The 18,006-nt window shown below is 44.3% G+C and overlaps 1 pseudogene; it reads right to left on the bottom strand.

Annotated features, from left to right (window-relative positions):
• Nucleotides 1-4,284: 4,284 nt before the first annotated feature.
• LOC131918109 (U6 spliceosomal RNA) lies at nt 4,285-4,385 on the bottom strand (annotated as a pseudogene).
• Nucleotides 4,386-18,006: the final 13,621 nt, after the last annotated feature.

Below are 18,006 nucleotides of genomic sequence, written 5' to 3' on the forward strand. Positions count from 1 at the left end.
GGACCTTCCATTTGCTAGCCAAAGTATCCAGCTTCTATCTACTTCATAGTGATACCCCTATATGGAGTCTTCATTTCTTACATCTCTGTAGGGTTGGCTTCCTATCAGCTGTTCTCTGGCCTGGTGTTACGTGTTCACCCTAAACATCACCTTTTTTTTTTTTTTTAAAGATGTATTTATTTATTATGTATACAGTGTTCTGCCTGAAGGCCAGAATAGGAAACCAGATCTCATCTCATTGTAGATGGTTGTGAGCCACCATGTGGTTGCTGGGAATTGAACTCAGGACCTCTGGAAGAACAGCCAGTGCTCTTAACCTCTGAGCCATCTCTCCAGCCCCTAAACATCACCTTTTGCCTGGCCAGGCTAAAGTTGGTTCCCTTCTTCCTATTTCTGCCATATCCTACTCCTTCTGATTCTTAGATTTTATTTTCTTATAGTGATTGCTATGAACAGATACATTTGCCTGTGGGATTTCTGGGTCCCCAGCTATTCTGTCCCTGAAGGAGGGAGGTCTTGCCTGGTGCTTACTTCTATATCTTCAATACATACTGTATCTGGCATGTAACCAAAATTTGTGAAATTAGCAAATGGAGTGATACTTTCAAGGTGATGGTAGGAAAAAGAAACTGTACGCCCTGCTTCCGGTTCTGTGGTGTGGCTCCCTCCTCCCTGCCTTACATCTCTTTCCCCACTCTTTCTCCCTCTCCCCATCCCTACATCCCTTTCCCTCTTCACAGTTCCGTGTGCCCACGTGTCTGCATGTGTGTGGCCATTAGCGATCATCCTTCAAGGGCCATCCACCTCGTTTTTTTTTTTTTTTTTTTTTTTTTTTTTTTTTTTTTTTGTGACAAGTGCTCTCTTTGGCCTGGAATGCACCATGTGGGCCAGGCGGGCTGACCAGACAGCCCAGGGATCTGCCTGTCTCTGCCTCTCTAACACTGTGATTACAAGTGTATCACCCACACCATGCTTTTTATTTTCAGTATGGCTTCTGGAATGGAACTTAGGTCCTCCTGTTTGCAAGACAAGGACTTTACCCATCGAGCTATCATTCCAGTCCTTCTGTGGTTTATTTTTACTTACATAAGGTGATCAAATGCTCTAGGGCTTGTTCAGGGAGTAGGCATGCTACTCTTAAAACCCACGAGTGACTTTGTTTGGTTCGTTGGTTTATTTTGTGTGACTCTTTCCCCTAGAACTGCCCACTTCTTGGTGTCTTACAACACTTGACTCCTGTTTCCATGTTTTCATGTTTACCCTTTTCTGCATTTGTTAATGCTCACATGGGGGCGGGGGGGGGGGGGGCGGGGAAGCAGCTGTGAGCAAGCTAGAAAGCAGCCCTTCCATGGCTGCCAGTCTCCCAAGTCAGGACTGGTTTTGAGTAGTTTGGGTTCTTTGGTGTAGTGATGCTACTTTGTCTGAGCTAATTGAGCTAGGGTGTTTCCATTGCGCAAAGGTGCCTGTAGGTGGTGGAGAAGTTAGTGACCTCTGTAAACCAACTTTCCTAGGAAAGAGGAAAAGTCTAGGGGACTTGGTCAAGTTCATTTCTGCAAGTTAAAGGACTAAAGGGTGGGAAAATGCTCAAGTGCAACAAGTAGCAGCAGGGAAAAATCTCAAACACTGCAAACACTGCAAACCAGTCGGTGTAGAGAGGCTTCTATTAGGTGTGAGGAAACCCACACACCTAGGCACCCCGACACCCCCCCAGCCACTCTGACACCCCCCACAATCCTTATTTAAGGTTGGTCAGTTTGAAGGAAGACAGGTTGGCCTCGAACTCCTCTGGCTAGTCCACCAGTCCATCAGCAGGGAGGTTGACTGGTGGGAGAAAAAAGCCTGCTAGGCCTGTGTTCTGAGTGGCCAGGCTTTTGTCTTGGGTAGGGAAGGTGAGGAAGAAGCCAGCCATCTTGGAAGTTCGCCATCTTTCTCACCCAGTCATGGCTCCTCTCCCTATCTGTCTGCCCACCTTGGAGTCTGTACAACTCTTAGCCTCTCAGAAGCACACATGCAAACCAGTGCTCGAGCTTTATCTTTGAGCTGTTCTGTGTAGTGGCCAGCTTGAGTTTCATACTTGCGGTGCTCTGGATGATATGACCCCATAAGTCTTGAGCATTTGGATACTCAGTCCTCAGTTGGCAGCTGTTTGGGAAGGATTAGGAGGTATGGCCTTCTGGAGGAGCGTAACACTGGGGTGGGCTTTGAGGTTTCAAAAGACTCACACGGTTCCCAGGGTGTGCTTCCAGCTCTCAGCTTCCTGTTTGTGGACCTGGATGTTAGCCATCAGATGCTAGGCACCACCGTGTCTGCCTTCCTGCCTGTGTGCATGCTCCCTGCCGTAATGGGCATGGATTCCTAACCCTCTGGAATTGTAAGCCCCAAATAATCCTTCCTTCTATGAGTTGTCTTGGTCATGGTGTTTTATCACAGCAACAGGAAAGTAACTAACACGATGCCTCTCGGGGAAAGGGCAAGCTCTGGAAAATAGGTCAGTCCTCTTTTAAGGTTATTGTGCTGGGATGGGGAGGGGTTGAGGGAGTTGTTGCACAGTCTACCAGTTTGTTAGATCTGCAATTCATGTATGGCAAGATAGTATATATAGCAAATAGAATTTCTGTTTGCTATCCCGATGACCACTGCCTCTACTTGGGTGTGGCCTGGTGAGTGTATGGAGACCAGGCATTAGCACCTGCCTGGACTTGGGTGTGGCCTGGTGAGTGTTCAGAGACTAGGCATTAGGACCTGTCTTGACTTGGGTGTGGCCTGGTGAGTGTATGGAGACCAGGCATTAGGACCTGTCTTGACTTGGGTGTGGCCTGGTGAGTGTATGGAGACCAGGCATCAGGACCTGTCTTGACTTGGGTGTGGCCTGGTGAGTGTATGGAGACCAGGCATCAGGACCTGTCTTGACTTGGGTGTGGCCTGGTGAGTGTATGGAGACCAGGCATCAGGACCTGTCTGGCTTTTGTAACTTTGCTTCCTTCTACTTTACCTGATGTGTGCTGTACTTCAGCATGAGTGTGCACCCCACCCCCACACTAAATTCTGGTAACTTTGTTTGTTGAACAGGAGTTGACATTTAAACCGAGACATTAGAATACAGACTAGCCTACTGGGGGAAAGATTTCATGTGGGAGCACCGTAAGCCTTTTATTTAATTATTTTGAGTTTTAATTAAAATATAATTACATCATTTCCCCTATCTCTAGCTCCAACAACTCCAATACTACCTCCTCCCCTAACTCCCTCTCAGTAAGTCTTAAAGTTTTAAGAAACAGCATGTTTGTGGGCCTGGGATGTGTGTGTGTGTGTGTGTGTGTGTGTGTGTGTGTGTGTGTAAAATAAACAAATCCCAGGAAACATCCCTTTCTAATATTCTTGTTTGCAGCATCTGTAATCATCTCTATCTTTGATATATTTTCTCCTATGCTCACCTGGAAAATTCCTATTTATTCTCCAAGATCAGGCTCAGTTGTCTTCTGTCCAGGAGGGCACACGTCCTTGCTCTGTTACTGCCTTGTCACAGCACTATGTACTTGTCTTCGTAGCCAACCACACGTTTAGTTTTAGGATGTGTCCCCTTATAGGCTTTCCTACAGTATGGGCTGAAATGACTTAGCTACTCTTCCGGGGTCGTTATGTTTGAACACCCAGTCCTTATATCTGATATGAACAAAGAGATTCTCACGATCTCTTTGGCACACATATGCTAAAACTGGATTGATTTGGAGATGATTAGCATGGCTCCTGGGTAGGAGGACACAGGCTGTGCACTCAGGGAATGCTTGCTATAGTAACGAGAAACACATGACCTTTGTGCCTCAGCTACCCATGCTCTGCCCACGGCAGACATCACCAGTTGATGGCTTATGTTCAGACCTTGTCTCAACCTAGAGCTCCAGCAGACATTCTCAACTGCTTGGAGTTAATTTGTGACTGCAGAACTAGCCCTACCCGAGTCTCTTCCTCAAACACTGGCTTCAAGGACATTGTGAAACTCTGGGGATGGTGTCCAGGAGCCTGGCTTTTAAAATAAGAACTTGAGGTGATTTGGGGACACGCTAAATACTGACACAAGCTAATCTAGCTGTCACTGTCTTGAGCTGCTCAAATGAGGAGATGCATAACTTAGCAATGCATGCACTTTGAAATACAAGAAAGGAGAAACTATTCTGACAACAGCCTTCTCCCACAAGCTCCACAGCCTGAGACAGAATAGTCTAGATTTCTGAAGAAACTCATCCCACTCTCTAGAACTCTGCCCTGAGAATTTCTTCATTATTTAAAAATGTGGAATGCTTCACAGACGCGAGTGTCCTCCTGTGCAGGGCAATGCTAATCATCTCCTTACTGTTCCAGTTTTGGTTATGTGTGTTGAAGCAAACACGACAATGCTTTCACTTTTATCCCCTTGTCTCATATCAAATGTGGCAATGTCTTTCAACGATAATGATGAAAAAAATTGAAATCTCCAAATTTCTTTCATATCCCCAGCTCTAGTTAATAAAGATGTTTATTATAACACAGCCAAGAAAAAAGTTAGCTTTGGAGGGCAGCCAAACATGGAGAAATTCTGTGGCAAGCAGGTACTTATTATCTGGAAGAGTGAACCCAAAGAGGCATCTGCCTGCTTCTCTTCCTGTCTGTCAGTGGCTTTGGGGTTTCTCTGCATAGAGCTTGAGTTGCAAGCCCCGGATTCCCATCCCTGGCATGTCATCTCACCGCAGGCCACATCCCATCCTGGTTCCTGTTCAGCCTCTCCATCACCTCCTACCCTCATCCCAACCTCTGGTTCTAATCCTTGGCACTATTATCTCCAAAGGCAAAGTGTTCCCAGTGGGATTCGGAGGAAGATTTTGGACGGATCATGGGGGCCTATTTTGGACAGGCAGTGTGCTGTGATCGAGGAAGTGACAGGAAGAAGAGTGAGGGGGAAATAGAGCCTTGAGGCTGGGGAGAGATGGCTCAGTCAGTAAGCCCTTGCTGCACAAGCGTGAGGAACCACGCTAGGATCCCCAGCATCCATGGAAAGCTGGGTGGGTTGGCACGAATCTGTAACCCCAGCACTGGGGATGGCAGTGGGGGAGGGATAGGCACATCCTGGGGTCTCACTAACCACTCAGTCTATCTGAAACTATTAGTTCTAGGTTCAATGAGAAACCTTGTCTCAGAAAAGGAAAAGGTGGCGAGCAATTGAAAAAGATACCATGGATGATCTTACCACTCTCTACCTCCATGACCTCACCTCCACACAATCAAAAACAAAACAGCAACAACAAAAAACCAGAAAGAAAGAAAATAGAATCTTATTGTTGGCTTGTTGAGATGACTCAGGAGGGGAAAGCAATTGTCACACAGCTCACTGACCTGAGCTCAATCCTCAGAACCCTTGGTGAAAGGAAGAACTGACCCCCGAAAGTTGTCTTCTGAGTGCAACATGTATATTGTGTCTGATCTCTCTCTCTCTCTCTCTTCTCTCTCTCTCTCTCTCTCTCTCTCTCTCTCTCTCTCTCTCTCTCTCTCTCTCTCTCTCTCCTTCCCTTCCTCTCTATCTCTTTCTCCCTCTCTTTCTCAGACAGAAATGCCCACAGTGAATAGCTTTGGGTATAGCTCAGAGGTGAGCATTTTCTTAGCATGCATAGAGACCAAGGTTTGATGGCCAGCACTGTAAAAGTAATAATAAAATAATGTAAATGGAATCTGAATAAAACGCATGTCCCAAATAGTCAACCCCACAGAGACAGAAAACGTATTAGCATTGCTAAGGATGAGAGGAAGAGGGGGAAGGGAAATTCGTGATGGAGGTTACTGATAATAGTTGTAAAACTTTACAAACACACCCAAACTCACTAACTGTAAACTTTGAAAAGATGAATTTTATGGCATGTGATATATCTCAAAAATAATTTAACAAATGAATATGATCTTATTATGTGGTCCTGGTAGCTGAGGTCTGAACCATCTCAGCTACATATAAAATCACGATTTAGACTTAAATTCTTTGACAATTTCATACATACATCTTGGCCATTTTTACCCCTCTCTCCATCATCTTTTGTCCCCCTCACACTCCCATGGAACCCCTTCACCTTCCCAAGGAGCCTCTCCTGCTTTCATGCATTTTGTTGTTGTTTTGGGTAGAAGGAACTCTGGCTTGGGCAGTGGCTATATCACTGAAGAAATGACTCTTCCCTTCACAGCAGCTATTAACTGCCAAGAGCCTCTCAGCTGGGAGTCAGGGTCTCATGGGCCCCTTCCCAGCCAATGCTGGAATACTGATGAGACTCAATCTTACGCAAGTCTTGTGAGTGTTTGAGTGGAACCGACATGTGTCCATGTCCAGAGGATGTGGTTTCACTGTCTTTACAAGGAGGATTCCGAATCCTTCCTATGGGAACCTTCTCCTAAGCTCAGGAGTGGTCCTGCCTCTCTCTACCTTTTCCTTCTCAGTGCCCTTCCTCCTGATAATTGCTGCCTGTCCAGATCACTCTGACACATCAAGGCAGAAGGGAGACTTCCTACTGGGAGTCTTCAATATTCTAAGTTTTTCAGAAGAAACTCACATTTGTATGTGTGTTTAAATAATAGTGCTCATACAATGTTCTGTGTTAGAAATAGTTGTGAGCTCCTCAAGGATGGATTAGCCATGATGTTCTTTCTGTTGACAATGACATAAAACCAGTTTCCGTTTCATTAGAAGACAGACAAAAGATCTAGGGTCCAGGCCGCCGTCAGATATGCTTTCACCCAGGCTCAGCTCTCTTGGCCTAATTTGTCTTTGCTCCCTTGCAGATTCTTCTTTAGGGGCACGCACAGCTGCCTTCTCTTCTGGTAAACTCAGTTCGGAGGTTGAGGTAGGGATGCCGATTCCCTGGAACCTTCTTAGTGGGTAGGAAGAAGAGGAGCTTTGAACAGTCACACTTCCAACCCTGGCACCAAGTGACCCAAGTGGACCCCAGGGATTTGCAAAGCTCAGGAGTAGTAAAGTGGAAGGAAACTGGAGAGCTATTGCTCAATACCATTCTGGCTTACCTCCTCAGCACCCAGCACATGGGTGTTTAGTAGGTATCTGTTGAATTAAACCAAATCTGCAATATAAATATCAGCTTCTGAATGGCTACTCCGAGGAAGGAATGCAATACTCTGAAAGGTGGGCAGTGCAGGGTAGACATATGACATTAAACCCTCACAGTATTTGCATTTGATATATGAAAAGTGCATGCTCAGGCTGGGGTTGAAGCTCTGGTAGTATTTGCCTAGCACATGCAAGGCTCTGAATGAGTCCCCAGGACTCTAAAAACCAAGTACTCCCCACGAACAAAGAGCTGCATACACTGAAGATCATTTTGGTAATCTCTTAAATCAGTGAAGATGTTCCAGATATTTGGAAAGTTACAATTAGTGGAAAGGTCTCAACCCTTTTGCTCAGTGATGTTGCTGTGTCTCTCTTAAGAGTCCATGGAAAGGACAGACTGACAGAGAATCTGGTACTGTGCCCATGAATTGTGTGGGGCTTTGGCAGTTCTTTGGTCCACAGGACCCCAGGTTGTACAGCTCTGTCGTAATTGCACATTGGGCTTTGTGTGTTCATGAGCCTTCATTGTTTTCAATTTTTCCTCCTGGAACTTCCCCGACTCAGGGCTAGAGGGCATTATGTGACCACAGTGAAGCTGCTTCCACCAGAGCTCCTAGATTTTCACCCAAAAAGGCTTGCTCACTGCTCAGTTAACTAGTGAGTTCTTTCCACTCCCAGGGGGGAATGAAGTCAGCCCCCTGTGAAGAAAAGGATGGGGACAGAGGGAGAAGAGCCGCCTAAATGTTTCCCTCATTTGTATGTTGATGAAATGTCTGCATTCTCCCTAGAGCTCAAGTGCCTGGTTTGGATTGATTTCCCAGCAAGGATCCTGGTGTGTTGGGATGTGCAGCAGATGAGGTTTAGGGTCCCAGCCCTGCCTCTGGCTTCCTATGGGATTTTGGGGACGCCCCTTCTCTTGACTGAGTCTGAGTCTCAGTGCTCTTATCTGTAAAACAAGGGACTGGATTAGGTGTTCCCAGGCTAGACATGGTGCAGGAGGGTTCTCTGAATTGAATATTTCAGGAGTGGTGGAGAAATGAGGAGGAAAAATATTGCAACCAAGGAGATTGTGGCTAGATTTCAAATGCATCAGGAAATCTCAGGAGTGTGGGCAAGAAAAGGCAGCAGATGGATTTGGGAACGGGAGAAGGCCTTTTCAGAAGACCTAATGGTATGCACATTGATGTAGTATGCTTAACCCAGAAGGAAAGCACCCCATAGCTAGACAGCCTTCAACACAGTCTCGGATCAGCAACTCCATGCAACTCTCTTCCTTTAACTGTAAATTCAATCCAGTGACTCATATCTGATCAACAGTGAGAAACAGAGACCCTTAGCCCAACAGCCCCAAGAAATGAATCCTGCCAAGAGGTTCCCCCACTCTGAGTGAGCTTAGAAATGGATCCTTGTCCAGTCAAGCCTTTGGGTTAGACTTCAGTGGTCTTTGACAGTTTGACCCTGGAGTCTGAGAAAATCTGAGGCATCTACTAAGCCATGCCACAGGAACACTGACATACTAGGGCAGTGTGTTACATAGTAATCAATTACTAACATACTAAAACTGGTTTTCAAATCATTCTCCCCCCCCCCCCCGCATGCCCCCTCCGTGTGTGTGTGTGTGTGTGTGTGTGTGTGTGTGTGTGTGTGTGTGTGTGTGTGTGTAACAGAGGACAGCCTCTATTGTCATTCCTCTGTACACGATCCACCTTTTGGTTTTCGAGACTGGGACTTCCCAAGAAAGCTAGGCTGGCTAGTGAGCTCTGGGATGCCCCTGTCTCCATCTTTCAGTGTTGGTATTACATTGTCATGTCCGACTTTTTCAAGTGGGTTCTGGGATGGAATCAGGTTTTTATGCTTGTGCAGTGAATACTTTTCGACTGAGCCATTTCATGGCCCTTCGAAGTATTTTGTTTCTTAGTAGTGTAAATTAGGCGGATCTCCTATCTATCTATCTATCTATCTATCTATCTATCTATCTATCTATCTATCTGTCATCTATCTAATCTATCATCTATTTATTCTCCCCCCGCCTCTCTGAGTGTGTGGAGGTCAGAGGATAACTTACAGGGGTCGGTTCTGTCTTTCCACCATGGGATTGAGTTCAGGTGGTTAGCTTGGTGGCAAGTGCCTTAACCTGTTCAGTTATCTTAGCAGCCCAGGTATATCTTCTAAAACTTCTCTAAGTCTTGGTTGTGTTATTTGTCAAGGATGATAGTGTTGTCTTTGTGAAAACTGTGTGATACAATGTCTCTAACATAAGCAATAAGTGACTACTGCTGTCACCATCATTGGTGATGCTGTAGTTTTCTTCACTAGCCCCAGCAGCAGCAGCAGCAGCAGCAGCTCCACCACCACATCATCCTTGGAATCTAATAACATAGGTAGAGGCTATTAGCTGTTTTTCTAAAACAACCTGTCCTGAGATCTTTCCCACATTCTTATAGTCATGGCAATCAGAAGTAAATGACTGGCCAACCAGAGAGCCCCATCCTCTGGTACCATCTGGTTCAAGTGGGTGAAAGGATCAGGCTGAACCTTTCTATGAGCTTTGTGGAGTTGCTTCCAGAGAGAGGCTGTGCAGCTTCCACAGTGGCTCAGAATTTCCAGTTGCTTTAGCTGGAAAGGGAAATCTTTCAATCCTTTCTCTAGACTGGAGGCCAGCATTAGTTTCCAGCAAAGATCTTTGGTACTTATTTTATTTCCAGCAGAGTTAAATTGTAGTAATTAATACAGCCTAAAAATGTCCCCTAAGAAACCAACACAACAGAAAAGAAACTTAGAGCCCCCCTTAAAGTCATTTGTAAATAATTTCTCATGGTTAATTGGTCCTTCTAGGCAACAATCTTGCTATTTCAACAAGCACTGGTCATTCGGACTTCAGAGAATGGTCAAAGTATGTTACCTCCGAGCACTGGAAATGGGAGGATGCTCACACAGTGAGTCCCTTCTCTACCCTTGTTCTGGAAGCAGAGTTCCCACCAGGGGTGAGCAGGTGGGAAGACATGCTCACTGAAGAATTCCAGACACCTTGTGGCATTCCTACTTTAAAACAACAGTGTCTCCTCATGGGTGGCCAGGGTAGGTGATTTTCAGAAATCACCTTGTACCAGTTGTGGTGGTGCTGGCTGATAATCTCAGTACTTGGGAGTCAGACACAAGAGGATGGATATAAATTCAAGGCCAGCCTGGGATAGCAAATTCTAGACCATCTTGGGTTATACAATGAGACTTCATCAAACAAACAAACAAACAAACAAACAAAAACAAAACAGAAACTCACTGACTTATAGGATAACCCACATCTACATTCCTCCCATGGAAATGAAAAAAGGCTGATTTTTTTTGCTGAATTGTTTAAATTGGAAAACCATGGGTTTAACTTTGGAATACTGAACTTGAAATCATATAAAGTTCATCTGGGTGGAGGTTTCAAGTATCAGTTGGCTGAATGAGTTTATAGTTCTGTGGGGTAAATATATTTGGGGGTTACTTATATGTGGAAGGCATACAAAGCTATTCACTGGGTGAAGTTATGGACAGGCAAACTAAGCTCCTCTTGGTAATGGTGTAGACATCTTTTCCTTTATCAACAGATGAGCTGAGCCTTGGGGCTCACCATGAGGATTTGTTTCTTGGGTTACTTGGGCAGTCACTCCAGTTCCCCAAGTCCTTTGTGCTTTTGTCTCTTTGAGCTCTCCACAGGAGAGGCTGGGTCTGAGAGAAGGATGCATCGTGAGGGCACATGGGAACAGAGTGTTCCTTGATAATGCCTTACTCAGATTTTGCTTCTGCTTGGCCACTCACTGTACTATGGCTTCTATGCATTCACAGGTCTGGCAATCTTTTTCTCTTTTCATTCTTGATGGGAAAGAAACTTATGGAGGCTTTTGTCTAATTGGAATCATTGGAAATTGTGCATCTTAACAGCTGTCTTTGCCCAGAACCTCTCTTTTCTGGAGTCACATACAACCTCAGGGAAGGTCCTTTATTAGAACATTTAGGTTTTATGCCCAATTTGTGAGCCAATCAGCTTTCTCCTTGGACGAATGTCATCCAAATGACTGTTTCTCTGTCTTATTCTGTCATTTTCTGTCTCTGTGAAATGAACAGTTTTCTCTCTGTGTGTCTGCTGCTCTTTGTTTTTATGTCTCATAGGATGGCTCTTGTTCTTTGTGGGTCTTAGTTTTTTCCTGTACCCTGTCCTCTTCTGTGTGATTTTTATGCCTCTGTTCCTCCTTTTCTTCTTTTTCTTCCTGTCTTCTCCCTGTTCCTCCTCCTCTTCCTGCATATCCAACTCATCTCCCCTTCCTGTACTCCTCCTATATATCTTCCTTTTCCTCTCTTCTCCTCCTCCTCCTCTTCCTCTTCCTCCTACTTTTCCTCCTCCCTTCTCCTATTCCTCTCCCTCCTTCTCCTCCTCCAGGTCATCCTCCTCCTTCTCCTGTCCCTGGGGTGCCACCTGTCTCCAGGTAAGGACAGGACTTGTCTGTTTTGCTCATTCCTGTACCTCCTAGTATTTGGTATACGGTAGACATCCAATAATGTCTATCTGAGTAGATGGGAAGATCAACCTTGACTTAAAGACTTATAGGCAAAGGAAATCATTTACTTCTACAAGAAAACAGGTAAAAATCACTTACTATTGTGTTATTTTAGGAGAAGGAAGAAGCCTCTGCCATTATGGTCTTCGTGGAGCTCATCCTGACGTGGAGGGAGAGGGTATTTCTCTCAGGTGCAGGATGTTGCTGCATATATACACACCTCACTACAGTCTTTGAGCCTTGTCTAAGCTTTAGCTAGAGTTTGAGCCTCAAGAGAGAACATCTAGTTATTACCAAGCTGTGGAATGATAACTTCCCCATCACTTCACTTTGTATTTTTCTGAAAGAGAATGGTGTTTCAGAGCAGTCCTTCTGGAAAAGTTTACTGTAGAAGGTAAGATTTCTGGGTAACAGTCCTGAAACAGTCTTGCCATGGGATGTGGGTTAAGCTAGTCTCTCCCTCGGGTCTCAGTTTTCCACTTTCACAATAATAACTCAGGCCAAATGGTTCCCATGATCTCCTCTCATGAGGAGATTCTTTACCTATTAACTAAGAAGGATAAAAATTAATACACCACAGTGTGGAATTTCATAGCCGAGGCTGAGATCTAAGCAGTTATGGAAAATACCATGTGGACCCAATCTTTAGGAATTCTATAGATTAACATCCCCATGTAATCCTACTGCACTCAGAAAACAAAGATAGCTTTAAATCCTGTCATCCCCACTCTCCTGTCCTTCATGTTGGGTTATTAGAAAGCATTTGCCATGAATGATGGAGAAAGAGAAGGAACAATGTTTAGACATCTGCTGTATCAATTTCATCAGAAAATCTTAAGTCTGACTAAAAATGTAGCCGGGCGGTGGTGGCGCACGCCTTTAATCCCAGCACTCGGGAGGCAGAGCCAGGCGGATCTCTGTGAGTTCGAGGCCAGCCTGGTCTACTGAGCGAGATCCAGGAAAGGCGCAAAGCTACACAGAGAAACCCTGTCTCGTAAAAACAAAAAACAAAAAACAAAAAACAAAAAACAAAAAACAAAAAACAACAACAAAAAAAATGTAATGCATAGGCTTCTGGGAAGGGGTTGTTGATAAAAGATGGATCGCCTTGGGGAAAGGATACCACCCTCTGTATAGCTTTCCCGGGTCATAGAAGGAAGGCTTGCTCATCATCTCTCCGAGAAGCAACATTTAACAAATACTATGCCTTGAAAAATGTCCTCATGATACCCAACTTCTCAGACAAGAAAATCATTCTAGGAGGGAAGGTTAAATCCCCAGATCCAACTTTGCCACTTGGTTCCTGGATGAATGTGGGGAAACATTCTTAGACTCACTGAGCCTGTGTGTAGCTCTATAAACAGGGCATGATGAGATCTGGGAAGGCAGTGAGCAATGTGAACAGCACAGCTCCTAGGTCATACAAAGTTAGAACTGGTCATCATTATTACTACCATCTCCCAGGCTGCTGTCTCTCTGTTCTTTAGGCACGCCATTGCTACTGTCATCTTGAAATCGCAGAAGCCATGAGTACTGTGTGAGACTCTCGCCTCATAAGATTGGCTCAGTAACATCTCCTGATGTAAGTGGGGAAGGCTCAGGAACACTTGAGGCCCCTCTCCGCCTTGAAGGTAACTAAGTGATTAGCAAGTGTCAGGAGGTGGAACACTCTTCTTTGGTTGTAGCTGCCCATAAGCTGCTCATGCCCCTGTAAGTAACCACTCACCCACGTTCCTGTAAGTAACCACTCACCCATGCTCCTGTGAGTAACCACTCACCCACGCTCCCGTGAGGTTCCCTAGTGTATTTTTTGGTTCACCAAATAGAGTTGGATGGAATAATTTCTTTGGTTTTATTGCCTGCTCTCTATCTGGAGTGAGGGGAAACAGACTCCCCAGGAAAAATCAAATAACTCAGGCAGTGTTGCCAGGCTGTGTTTATGTGCATGTATCATCTTATGACCACATGGCCCAGCACTGCTCTTTGACAGCTAAGAAAGCGTTCTTTTCTAAGATCATTATTTATAACTTTTGACACTTGGTCACAAAAATTAATGGCTACCCAATTCAAATAGGTGTTTAGTATCACCTCTAAATTCATTTCTATTCACTTTAGTGTAGACAATCTCATTTATTTTATATAGTAATTTAAATGGCAGGTGCCATGATTACCTCTATGGTGGAGATGAAGGAAAGAAGGTGGCCTCATCCTCCTCACTATCATCTTTATTACATCTCATCTTTGAAACAACTCCGTCAAGGTGGTATTTTCACTTTGTAGCCCAAGAAGCTGAAGCCTGGAGACACTAAGAAAACTTCCTCAAGTTTGACAACAAATATAAGGCAGTTTGGAAGCACATACCTATGCAGTTCTCAGACCCAAAGTCTTTCCCCTGCATACTGTTCCAGACAGAATCACCTGGATGCAGACGTCCTATGCTCTACTCCATTCAAAATACCAACTGCTTTAAACTATAGTACCCCTCCCCTTTCTCAATGGATGTCCCTTGATTCGTTTTCTAATTCTTCAGTAGTCATTTTTCTTCAGGTTTCATATGCATTTATTTTGATCTCTTCAACAGGAATGTAAGCTCCGTGAATATGGAGAGCCTTCTCTCTGTCTGTCCACCACTCTATTTCCCACTCCTGGGCGATGCTTAGCTCAAGGTAGGTATGGCTACACATTTTCAGTTCATAAATGACCTCAGCTCTACCTTTCTACCATGACCTCTGCTGGTTTGTTTTGGTGAATTCTTTACTGTCTTTGCACCTCAGTTTTCTTGATAGCAAAATGAGAAGATGGTAACACCCCCCTTATAGGAGAGATGCAAGGATTAAAGATGTTAATGCATCTAAAGGACTTCAAACAAGGTCAGGTAAACACTTGGAGCTCAAAAAATATAAACTATGATTACATAACCTATTGCATGTTCTTTAAGGACACTAACAAGTGTAGTAACTGTGCCAATATTTGTTTTACATATATTAACCAATTGATTCTTTAAGCACCCATTATCCTCATCCTCACTTTACAGATGAGGAAGTGTAGAGATTAAAAAGCAATGTGTTTTGTCATGACCTTAATCAGTGTCTGGGAGAGGCCATTTATTTCCTGACTCCCAACAAAGTCATCCTCTCCTCTCCTATTGTCCTTCTGTGGGAGCTAGCCCAATACCACAGTGGCAGTCCATACTTCCATTCATTAAATTTAGAAGCTTTACACCGTCAGCATTGGTCTGCAAAATGCGTCACTGACATACTCCTTTAATTAATGCCAGTCTTAATGTAAAGCCGCATTAATAGGACTATTGTGTATAAAGACCCAAGGCAATACAATATCCAGGACCATCTATTTATATCTAAAGCATTTAAAACAATTCCCCTTCCTCCACTCTACCACACACACAAAAATCAATTTATACTAAATGTTGTTACAAAACCATATTTATCACCCAAGGGATTAAGAAAAGCAAAGAGCCAATTTAATGACAGGATGTAGTTCATTATTTATTTCTAGCATGTAAATTATAGATTGTCATAAATTTTTTATTCTTTGGGTGTCCACTACTTTATTCTAGGGAAAAAAACGGAGAAGCCTGCATCACAAAGAGCAAATGTCTCATCTCTGGGCATAGGAGCCACCTCTTTTGCTCTCTGACAGACAATAATCTGTCAGAATGAAAAATTAATAGCTCTCCCTTAATTCATCATCTCCTGCCTCTGTTCTAGTAATGCTATCTTTCTCCCCTACCAAACCCCCTTTCTTTCTTCTTCTTCCGTTCACCCAATGGTGTGGCTCTGAGCCCAGCAATAACTTGGAGGCAGGGAAGCAGAGTGGTGTGAGGAGGAGGGAAAAAGGAAACCAGGCTGGTTCGGTTGACTTCTGTTCTCATACAGTATCTGGGAAGGTGGCTTTTACTCATTAAGTGCTTCAGAATGCTGTGGTGTAGATGCCACAATGGGTGTGCTATCAATGGCATTGGCCGGTCCCCCAGACTCAAGATAGGCAGAGAGATGTTAAGTGGCATGCTGTTTCAATACTCTCATGGGATTTGTCAGGGCTGCTCACAAACCATCAGACCACAAGACAGAGCCTTTGAGAGGAGATGGGCTTGTTAAAGATCATGACACCACTCCAAATACTGGCTGTTGAGCCTCAGAGGGGCATCAAGACCATTTGTCAGTCCCTTTATTTATCCCAAATCATTTACCCTTCTAAGTCTCTTGAAGACCCTTCTGAATTCCTGACCCACTTCTCTGGCTGTGTGGGAACTGGACCTACACTTTCATTGTAGTGAATGCCCGCATCACTTACCAACAATTTCTACATCTCTTCCTTCTAGACAAATGTCAGTCTTTAAATTAAACATTGGCCCTGGGGCTTGTTTTGGCCACTGTCAGGTGAGAGTAGCTTTCCCCCTAGGTGTGAATCTTTTGTAGCTCAAGATGACTTCAAGCTCACTAAGTGGCAGAGAATGGCCTTGAGCTTCTGATACCGCCACCTCCTAAGTGCTCAGATTACAGATGTGGGCCACCACATATGGCTTATGTGGTACTGAGCATTGAACCCAGGGATTCATGGGTGCTAGTCAAGACCTTTACCAATTGAGCAACATTTCCAGCTCCATGAGAGCAGCTTTAAGCACAGATATAGGATACCACATTTCTTTCTGCCGTAATACTATTATGCAAGTGTGATGGAATTATATATATCAACATCATCTGGGTTCTTCAGTGACTACAGCAAGATGTACAGCTCCGAAGACCCAAGTTAGCTGGTGGGATGTGAGAGGAAGTCTTGCAGTGCTAAGCCTCTGAGACACTGGGCTCCTTTCTTTTCTTCAGCAATACTTATCCTATTCTGGTTTCAAAACTCATGGAAGGAATTGAGGTAATCCCGACTGTCTTTGCCCAGCTTTCTCCAGATGCAGTTGCACCAGACACACCATTGTCTTGCTTCCTCCAGGCTGAGCAGAGGTGTCCTTTCTCTGCTATATGACCACTGCCTCACAGAGTTTCAGTATCTCTGTCCTTTTGAGTCTACCTTGTCAACATGTCAATGTACTCATCTCTTCAACCCTAAATTGTCCCATCACCTCCCTTCAAGTTTCTTCTCCTTCCCTCCTATGTCTTCCCTTATGTTTTGGAAAGAGTTGCATACTCTTATTTTCTTCCATTCTTGCTCTGATTTCCTCTTGACTGATCTTTAGACTTCTTCCAATGCCCCAAGGATGTTCTTTGAGATATTCAATGCCCTTAACTTTGTTGGGTACAGTTTGTTTATTATACCAGACTTCATTAATGTGTTTGATACTGTTGATTTAACCATTACTTGAAATGCCACAGCCCTTGGATTTTATTATACTTGAATCCTCTGGATCTTGGGGTTTCCGTTGTCTCCTTTTTGAAAAATGTACTCCTTTAGTCTCTGCATCTGTTATTGGTGTTTCTCAGCATTTCAGAAACTTTGTGTGCTTTTTCCTATTACATCTCACCCCCATTATAGCTTCAACTCTTTTAACTCTTAGGCTACATCCCTAGTCTTGATATGTTCCTAAGGACTTAGGCATAGCAGAGCCACTGCTGAGTGGTCGTCTCCAGAGGCTACATGGAGATTTGCCATCATAAACATGCCCCAAATGGCACCTATTATCTTTCTTTATAACTCATTTCCCTCTTCTTTTTCCTTTCTTAATTAATAACTTTTTTGTGATATTTTTATTATTTTTATTATTCAGGGTTATAAAAGCCTTAGTGAAGGAAGGGCTTAGTTTATCTCCTAGTTTCTGAGGTTTCAGTCCATCAGTGTTGAAGGCGTGGAAGCAGTAGAGGCTTGGTCCCTAGAGTGAGGGTGTGAGGAGTCGGCCTGTTCAAATAGTGAGGACCAGGAAGCAGAGCCAGTAGGCTGGAACAGGAAGCTCATACAACCTTTAAAGATCTACCCCTAGTGACTTCATTTTTCGAGCCAGGCCTCACCTCTTAAATGTTCTACAGCTTTCAAAATAGAGCCACAACTAGGGACTGGGTATAAAATAGAAATTTGTGGGGGGTGTTTTAGAGTCATAGCATACCTGTCTTCTTTTTCAGTAAGTTCTCTCTGGCTTTTTTCTTTCTTCCTCACACTTGACCTCTGTTCATGTTCCCACCCCTCAGGTATGTATGTAATATACTGAGATCTCAGTAGCATCCAGGATTTGGAGTTCCACCCCTGACCCCCAAGTTGCCTCTCTACTTCTGTGGAGCTTTGGATGGATTAGACAGCCCACCTCAACCCAGCAGAAGCAATCTACAGATCCATTGCTGCCCAGCCAGGAACTGCAAAGTCCAGGGCCTGGGCACTCAAAGGTTAATTCATTCCCCATTCCTTGTCCCTATTGTGACCTTGGGGACA

Source organism: Peromyscus eremicus, chromosome 8a, assembly GCF_949786415.1.
Source record: "Peromyscus eremicus chromosome 8a, PerEre_H2_v1, whole genome shotgun sequence".
Taxonomy (NCBI): Eukaryota; Metazoa; Chordata; class Mammalia; order Rodentia; family Cricetidae; genus Peromyscus; species Peromyscus eremicus.